Source organism: Tachyglossus aculeatus, chromosome 24 (genome assembly GCF_015852505.1).
Source record: "Tachyglossus aculeatus isolate mTacAcu1 chromosome 24, mTacAcu1.pri, whole genome shotgun sequence".
In the NCBI taxonomy this organism is placed as follows: Eukaryota; Metazoa; Chordata; class Mammalia; order Monotremata; family Tachyglossidae; genus Tachyglossus; species Tachyglossus aculeatus.
The window spans coordinates 6,196,514-6,205,822 of NC_052089.1; positions in this window are offsets into that span (position 1 = coordinate 6,196,514).

Below are 9,309 nucleotides of genomic sequence, written 5' to 3' on the forward strand. Positions count from 1 at the left end.
CCCTTTCCACTGAGCCACGCTGCTTCTCTGTTGTATGACCTTGGACAAGTCACTTAACTCCTCTGGGACTCGGTTCCCTCGTCTGTAAAACGGGGCTTGACTGTGAGCCCGGTGTGGGACAAACCGATTATTCTGTATCTGCCCCAGTGCTTAGTGATCACCTTGTATCCCCCTCAGCACTTAGAACAGTGCTTCGCACATAGTAAGTGCTTAACAAATGCCATCATTATTATTATTATTATAGTACAGTGCCTGGCACGTAGTAAGAGCTTAATAAATACCATTAAAACAAACCAAAATAACACCATTTTTAAAAAAGCAGTAGTCTCAGATCAGCTTAGGCAGCGGACAGTAAAAGCCCAACATCATCAGACTTCACCACAATAGAAAGAGGAAAAACATTTCCTGTTCCTAATAACACAGGGTTCCGACTGAAAATGTTTTCCTTTCACCTTCCCCAGCATCATGAGGGAGGGTTGGTTTCCTCACTCAACCCATGATTGTTTTTTACTGAGAACTTAGTCTGCGCAGTAAGCACTTGCGAGAGTACAATACTATGTATACTAACCTTGCCCTCAGGGAGTTTATGCTATCCCTGCCCTCAGGGAGCTTACAGCCTAATAATAAATAACACTAAAATAAATTGCAGGTTGGGGAATAATAATAATAATGATGACATTTATTAAGCGCTCACTATGTGCAAAGCACTGTTCTAAGCGCTGGAGAGGTTACAAGGTGATCAGGCTGTCCCACGGGGGGCTCACAGTCTTAATCCCCATTTTACAGATGAGGTAACTGAGCCACAGAGAAGTGAAGTGATTTCCCAAAGTCACACAGCTGACAACTGGCGGAGCTGGGATTTGAACCCATGACCTCTGACTCCAAAGCCCAGGCTCTTTCCACTGAGCCACGCTGCTTCCAAGTTCAGTAAGCACTTGGGAGAGTACAATCCAGTGTATACTAACCCTGCCCTCAGGGAGCTTACAGTCTAATAATAAATAACACTAAAATGAATTGCAGGTTGGGGAAGGTTTATCGTCTGTCCACTGTAAGCTCCTTGGGGGCAGGAATCATGCCAACCAACTCTGCTGGATTGCACTTTCCCTGGCACTTAGTACAGGGAGGAGAGGTCCAATGCGTACTCAAGTTTTTAGAGGGTAAGGTGGCCAAGGACTCAAATTCTTAAGGGCAGAGATGGCATCTTCTCTGCAGTTCCGCATTTCCTCCTGCCTTCGGGACATCTCTTCCTGAATGTTTCACCTATACACTCCCGGTCGCTCCTACTGAATCCCTTTCACAGGCTCCTCCTCTGTCTCCCATCTATTCTCCATGTATACCCACTCCCTTGGAGAACTCATTTGCTCCTATGGCTTCAACTACCATCTCTAAGCAGATGATTCCCGGATCTACATTCATTCAATCATATTTATTGAGCGCTTACTGTGTGCAGAGCACTGTACTAAGTACTCTCCAGCACCCTCTCCTTCTCCACAGTCTCGTATTTCCTCCTGCCTTCAGGACATCTCTACTTGGATATCCCGCCTCCTCCTCAAAATGAACACGTTCAAAATAGAACCCTTCATCTTCCCACCCAAATCTTCTCCCCATCACTGCGGACACCACCATCCCCAACTTATCTCTCTCAGTCAACCCACACATTCAACCTTGGCAACATCTCTAAAACCCATCTCTTCTTCTCCGTCCAAAAGGCCGCCGTGCTAATCCAAACACTCAGATCCCACCTTGATAAGTGCACCAGTATCTTCGCTGACCTTCCCGCTTCTTATCTCACCCCTCGGGAGTTCATACTTCACTCTGCGGCCCAGATCAATTTCCTAAGAAAGGGTCAGCCCACATCTCCCCAAATCCTCAAAAGCCACTGAGCTCTTGAGGCTCAAAAGCCAGGCCACCTCCACGTCAAGCGGGAACTCCTTACCATTGGTTTTAAAGTTTTCAATCAGCTCTCTTCCTATCTTCCCTTGCCAATCTCCTACTACAAGCTAGTCCACACGTCAGCCCTTTTATTCATTCATTCAATCATTCAATCATATTTTTTGAGCGCTTACTGTGTGCAGAGCACTGTACTGAGCGCTTGGGAAGTACAAGTTGGCGACAACTTGTTTGACTGATTCTACCTCTACTGATTCTACCTCTATTGTAACTTTCCCAAACAGTATGGTGCACTGTTCAAGAAATATTAATCAAAGTGCCTAACGGAAGCAGAATGACAACACGGAGAGTGGAGCCAGGTGGTGGGGAAATGAGCAACTAATCAGAGAAGGCCTTCTGGAAGAGATATGATTTCAGAAGGATTTTGAAGATGAGGACAGTGTTGGTCTACCCAGAGAAAAAGGAAAGAGTTCCACTCAGGGGGGCTGAACTTGATGCAAAAAGGAATGAATTTTGGGCTCTTCCGAAGTATAGCCTCCCATCCTCAGCACTCATGTACCTATCTTTAACTTTATATATATATAAAATTGCCCAAAGTCACACAGCTGACTGTTGGCGGAGCCGGGGTTTGAACCCATGACCTCTGACTCCAAAGCCCGTACTCTTTCCACTGAGCCACACAATAAATACCATTGATTGATCAAATTCCCATTTGAAGGAGAATGGAATCTGCATTGCTGAACAAGGAGCGTATTTACATATTGGTTACTTGTTCAGATGTTTGGTCCTGACGTGTCGGTAACAGCAGCGTTATTTCCTTCTTCTTCCGGCTTTCATTACCTGGAAATAAATTCTGTTGGTCTTCCCCACTAAATTAAAAGCTCCTTGAGGGCAGAGAATGCCTGACTTGCTATTGCCCAACTTGCCCAAGTGCTTAAATTAAATAAGTGCTTAATTCAGTGCCTAGCATTCATTCAATCATATTTATTGAGTGCTTACTGTGTGCGGAGCACTGTATTAAGCGCTTGGGAGGTACAAGTTGGCAACATATAGAGATGGTCCCTACCCATTTAGTAGATGTTCAATAATAATAATAATAATGGCATTTATTAAGCTCTTACTATGTGCAAAGCACTGTTCTAAGCACTGGGGAGATTACAAGGTGATCAGGTTGTCCCTTGAGGGGCTCACAGTCTTAATCCTCACTTTACAGATGAGGGAACTGAGGTACAGAGAAGTGAAGTGACCTGCCCAAAGTCACACAGCTGACAGTTGGTGGAGCTGGGGTTTGAACCCATGACCTCTGACTCCAAAGCCCGTACTCCTTCCACTGAGCCACACAATAAATACGATTGATTGATCAAATTCCCATTTGAAGGAGAATGAAATCTGCATTACTGAACAAGGAGCATATGATTCACAACTGTGCTAAACCCAAAAATGGTGCATTCACACACATACACACACACACAGTGAAAAGTTAGAGAATAGGAAAAGCAGAGTACCTAAGTATCGGGGGGTTGATTGGATTAAAATTTTAATCAACCAAAGCAATACTATTTGTATCAAAGTGCTATATTTGTTCTGAAAAGATAGTCTCACGTTCATTGCCTAGGCCTTCAAGTCTCAAAAGGTTTCTTCAATCCTCCTTTGAAACTATACCACTAATAGTAACAATACTGATTGTGGTATTTGTGTTCTACGTGTCAAGAACTGTTCTAAATACTGGGGCAGATACAAGATGATCAGGTTGGACAGTCTTAAGGTGTTCAGTCTTACGGGGAAGAGAGAACAGGAGTTTTGGCTCCTTTTTACAGATGAGGAAACTGAGAGAAGCGAAGTGACTTGTTCAAGGTCACGCAGAAGGTGAGTGGTAGATCTGAGGACTAGAGCCCGGGGGCCCCTGACACCCAAGCCCATGCTCTTTCCACCACGTCACGTTGCTTCTTGGTTTCACTTGAAATACCTGGTCCACCCGGCAACCCCAAATCAGGGACATTTACCAGCCTTCCCTGAATTCCCCACCTCATCCAGACACTCCCCTCCCTAGACCTCGGCCACTGAACTGGGGCCAGCGACAGTTGGGAAGATGGGCTTCAAAGTTCTGGGCATTCAGCAAAACACTCCCATCTCCTGCATCTGTACTGACATTTCTTCTCCTCGGCCCTCTGACTTAAAAAAAAATGATATTTGTTAATCGCTTACTAGGGGCCAGACACTGTACTAAGCACTGCAGTACATGGAAGCTAATCAGTTTGGACCCCATCCAGGTCCCACATAGGACTCACGGTCTTCATCCCCATTTTACAGATGAGGTCACTGAGGCAAAGAGAAGTTAAGTGACTTGCCCAAGGTCACGCAGACGGTAAGAGGCAGAGTCGGGATTAAAACTCAATTCCCGCCGACGCCCAGGCCCATTCTCCATCCGTGTTCCCATTATGCCTCCACTGTATCCCATAAACCAGAGCTCCCATCCAGCCAAAGCTGTGAACCCCCAACCCCCTTCCCCAAGAATTCATAAAACCTGGTTGACAGGTGGCCTAAGGGATCCGGACTTCACCCTATCGCACAGCTTGTTAATTCTCTTTCATATCCCATTTCCCTGCTATTCCGTAACGTTTCCTATGCCTGAAGTTTCTTCCCATGCCTAGAGATCAGGCGAACGTCAGCTCTCCCCCGCCTCTGGTGTTTCCAGCCCTCGAATATTTGCGGCCTGATATCATGCCCCACCCGCGGTTATCGCACTGCCCAGCTGAATTTGTTAAGCTCCTTCCATCTGCTTTCCCGAGGCCACTTGCCCATCCCGTGCTGAGGCCGCAGGTAGCCCTGCCCTGGACTGTTGGCCCTAATTCCTTCGTTCATGCAGTTGTATTTATTGAGCATTTACTGTGTGCAGAGCACTGTCCTAAGCGCTTGTCTGACCACATCCTAAACATGAGCCAGTTGGACCGTGCTGTTCTCCTGAGAGAAGGATCGTGGGTCTTCCCGAGGCCGTAAGGGGCGACGGGAAGAAAGCTAAAGGATTATTATTGCTGATCCCCGAGAGGAAAAATGTCCTAGCCCTCCAGGGAGGTCTGTGGGTCTCACAGTTTCAAGAAGCTTTATAGGCTTTTCAGTTTTACGGACACCTAGAACAAAGGGTCTTTTAATTTTTCCCAGAGCCCTCAGTACACAATCCTCCCGGGACTCTCACCTATTTTTTTTGATGGTATTTGTTAAGCACTTACTATGTGCCAGGCATTGTATTAAGTGCTGGGGTAGATATAAGATAATCAGGTTAGACCAAGTTCTCACCCCACATAGGGCTCACATCTTAATCCCCAATTTACAGATGAGGTAACTGAGGCATAGAGAAGTTAAGTGACTTGCCCAAGGTCACACAGCAAGACTAAGAGGCAGGATTTGAACCCAGGTCCTCTGACTCCTAGTTCCATGCTGCTTCTATGGCGAATCCCAGCCCCTCACATTAGCCCCAGGCTGCCTCCGTACTGGCCAGGCAGCATGGTCTCCGGGAAAGAGCCCAGGAGTCAGGGGAGCTGAGTTCTAATCCCCGCTCTGCCACTCACCTGCTGTGTGACTTGGGGCAAACAAACTCTGAGGCACTGAGAGTTTCCTTCCTAAGAGTGCCTCAGTTTCCTCATTCATTCATTCAATCGTATTTATTGAGCGCTTACTGTGTGCAGAGCACTGTACTAAGTGTTTGGGACCATACAGAGATGGGCCCTACCCAACATCGGGCTCACAGTCTAGAAGGGGGAGACAGACAACAAAACAGAACATGTAGACTTGTACTTCCCAAGTGCTTAGTACAGTGCTCTGGACATAGTAAGCGCTCAATAAATACGATTGATGATGATGATGATGTAGACAGGTGTCAAAGTCATCAGAACAAATAGAATCAGAACAGTGCATGTGTCTCCGGTCTGGTTACCTTAGTACTTAGCACAACACTTAGCATATAAGAAAGCGCTTAATACCACAATTATTATTACTTTACTGGTGGTTTTGAGATAATAATAATTAGTATTATTATTATGGCATTTGTTAAGCGCTTACCATGTGCAAAGCACTGTTCTAAGCGCTGGGGAGGTTACAAGGTGATCAAGTTGTCCCACGTGGGGCTCACAGTCTTCATCCCCATTTTACAGGTGAGGTAACTGAGGCTCAGAGATCAAAGCCCCCTCCCTCCCACCCCCCAACACAGGGCCCCTCTGTTCTGCTCCTCATTTGCGGGCCTCAGATACACAGTAACTCAACAGTGTTACTCAGTACACAGTTACACAACAGTCATTATTTGGCTTGTTACCCTCTGACCAGTAAGATGCCATTTGGAGTAAAAGGCCTTCCCTGACGAAGCCCTTCTTTTCTCTTCTCCCACTCCCTTCCTTCATTCCACCGCCCCCAGCCCCGCAACACTTATATCCATACCTGTAATTTATTTATATTAACGTCCATCTCCCCCTCTAGACTGTAAGCTCATCGTGGGCAGAGAGTGCCCGTCTGCTGTATTGTACTTGCAAATGCTTAGTACTTTGCTCAACAAAGTGCTCAATAAATATGAATAAATGAATAAGTTCATCAAAAACGGAAATAGTTTGGGTTCTGTAATGCTCGGGTAGACTCCTGCTTCAACCGGAAGTGAACCCACCATTTCGTCTACAACTAGCAACCGATGCTTTGCGCTCACTAGGCTATGAGGGTCTTCCTTAGAGAAGCCGTGTGGCTCAGCAGTAAGAGCCCGGGCTTGGCAGTCAGAGGTCGTGGGTTAGAATACTGACTCCTCCACGGGTCTGCTGTGAGCTTGGGCAAGTCACTTCACTTCTCTGAGCCTCAGTGACCTCATCTGTCAAATGGGGTTGAAGACTGTGAGCCCCACGTGGGACAACCTGATAACCCTGTAGCCCCCCCCAGCGCTTAGAACAGTGCTTTGCACATAGTAAGCTCTTAACAAATGCCATTATTATTATTCCTAGACCTTCATTCCACTTTATAACTTCCCGCCACTATGGCTTTTAAAGGTTTGTTCTCCCCCATTTCCTGAGAGCTCTCTTGCATCCCAACGCACGCCCCCAAATCCACCGCCATTTTCAGTCCCCCCTTCTCTCCCTCATTTACTTCTCCAGAACTTTCTTCGTCTTGGCTGGCCCTTCCCCCGGGCCTGTGGGCTTCGCCTCTGGACTACCAAAGCCAAGGGGACCAGGCAGGACCAGAGAGGCCGAGGGACAGAGAGGAAGAAGAGATCAGGAGGGAGAAGGGGCCAGGCCAGAGGAGGGGGAAGCCTTGGACCCCCATTTCTCTGGCAGTCTCATGGGTGGGGAATGGGGTCCAACAGCTTAAAATCCAAAGCAGTAGATCTGGAATGCACTCGATAGCTATGTGGAAAACAATTTGAAGTTACACGATGATCGGTCAGGGGCGGGGGAAACGCTTTATAGAGCGGAGGGAGAGCCAAGCTTACTCAGTTACCAGCTGGGAACACCAGAGTGGGGTATGATTTCAAATTTGTTTCCAGGAGAAGCTAGCCACGTTGCACCTCGTTAATGCTCTCCAGGCTACTATGGGAGTTCTTATTAAAACTGTCTGAGGTTCGGCCTCCATTCTCTGAGGTCCTCAGGATTGAAAACTATTCTCTGCTCATACTTAGAATCCCAATGATTCAAGGAATCCAAACCCCAAAGCTAGAAAGGGTTGTCAAGAGCCACCTGGTTGGGTTTTCTATCTCCAGGCGGGTAAATGACTGAACCTTCCAGAGCAGACTTCATTTCACTTCTGTCACTTCAAATTCACCTCAACTTGCTCTGATCTCTTCCTTTCTTCTGCTCAGCTAAATTACTTCTCCCTCATCGACTCCCAAGCACGTTGTCATCACAAATTATTCCGGACCTTCAACTCCCATTTGAAGTTCCCAGAGCCCCCCTGCTCACCCTCCGTCTCGCACAGGAAGATCAAATCCTTTATTGATAAAATTGGAACCATCAGGTAGGGGAAGAGGGGGAGAGCTGATTGAGTGTCTTAAAGCCGAAGCTGAGGCATTTCTGTTGACACAGAGACGGATGGGCAACCGCAGAATGGGTTTTCAGTCTGGGCCGTGGACTGAAGCACGGACTGGAGTGGGGAGAGACTGGAGGCAGGGAAGTCAGCAAGAAGGCTGACACAGTAGTCAAGGCAGGATATGAAAATTGCCTGGACCAGCATAGTAGCAGCTTGAATGAAGAGGAAGGGGTGGATTCTACAGACGCTGTGAAGGTGGAACTGACAGGATCTGGTGACAGGCTGACTATTCAGGTTGAATGAGAGATGAGGCAAAGATAATGCCATGGTTAAGAGTCAGGGAGAGTGGTGGTGGTGGTGTCCACAGTGATGGGAAAGTCATGGGAAGGACAAGGTTTGGATGGGACAAGTTAAGTTTGAAGTGTTGGCAGGAGATAGAGATGTCCTGAAGGCAGGAGGAATTGTGAGATTGCGAGGAGACTGGGATTGGAGAGGTGGATTTGGGATTCGTCCTTGTAAATGCAGAACAGAGGCACAGAACTGAGTCTTTGACTCTCACAGTTAGAGGGTGGGAGACAGGGAAGAAACCTGTGAAACAGACTGAAATCGAGTGGCCGGAGAGGAACCAGGAGAGGAAAATGTCAATGAAACCAGGGTTAGATAGTGTTTTCTAAGGAAGGGGGATAGTCTACAGAGTCAAGGGCACCAAAGAGCAGCGTGGCTCAGTGGAAAGAGCCTGGGCTTTGGGGTCAGAGGTTATGGGTTCATCCATTCATTCATTCAATCGTATTTATTGAGCGCTTACTGTGTGAAGAGCACTGTACTAAGTGCTTGGGAAGTACAAGTTTGCAACATATAGAGATGTTCCCTACCCAACAGCGGGCTCAAAGTCTGGATTCCCCACTCTGCCAATTGTCAGCTGTGTGACTTCGGGCAAGTCACTTAACTTCTCTGGGCTTCAGTTCCCTCATCTGGAATATGGGGATGACGACTGTGAGCCCCCCGTGGGACATCCTGATCGCCTTGTAACCTCCCCAGCGCTTAGAAAAGTACTTTGCACATAGTAAGCACTTAATAAATGTCATTATTATTATTATTATTATTATTATTAGAGGCTAGTGGATTTAGCTAGAAGATCAATGGTGACTTCAGACAGAGCAGTTTCTGTGGAGGGAAGGGGGGCGTTAGCCTATCTGAGGGAGATGTCAAGGAAAGATTTGGAGGAGAGTACCAGAGTCCAGCACAGCTATGTTTAGTGGCTAGTAAGCACTTAAAATACTATCATTATCATTATTATTGAGAGAACGGGAATTTAATAATAATGATGGTATTTGTTAAGCACTTGCTAAGTGCAAAGCACTGTTCTAAGTGCTGAGGGGGATACAAAGCGATCAGGTTGTCCCACGTGGGGATGACAATCTTAATCCC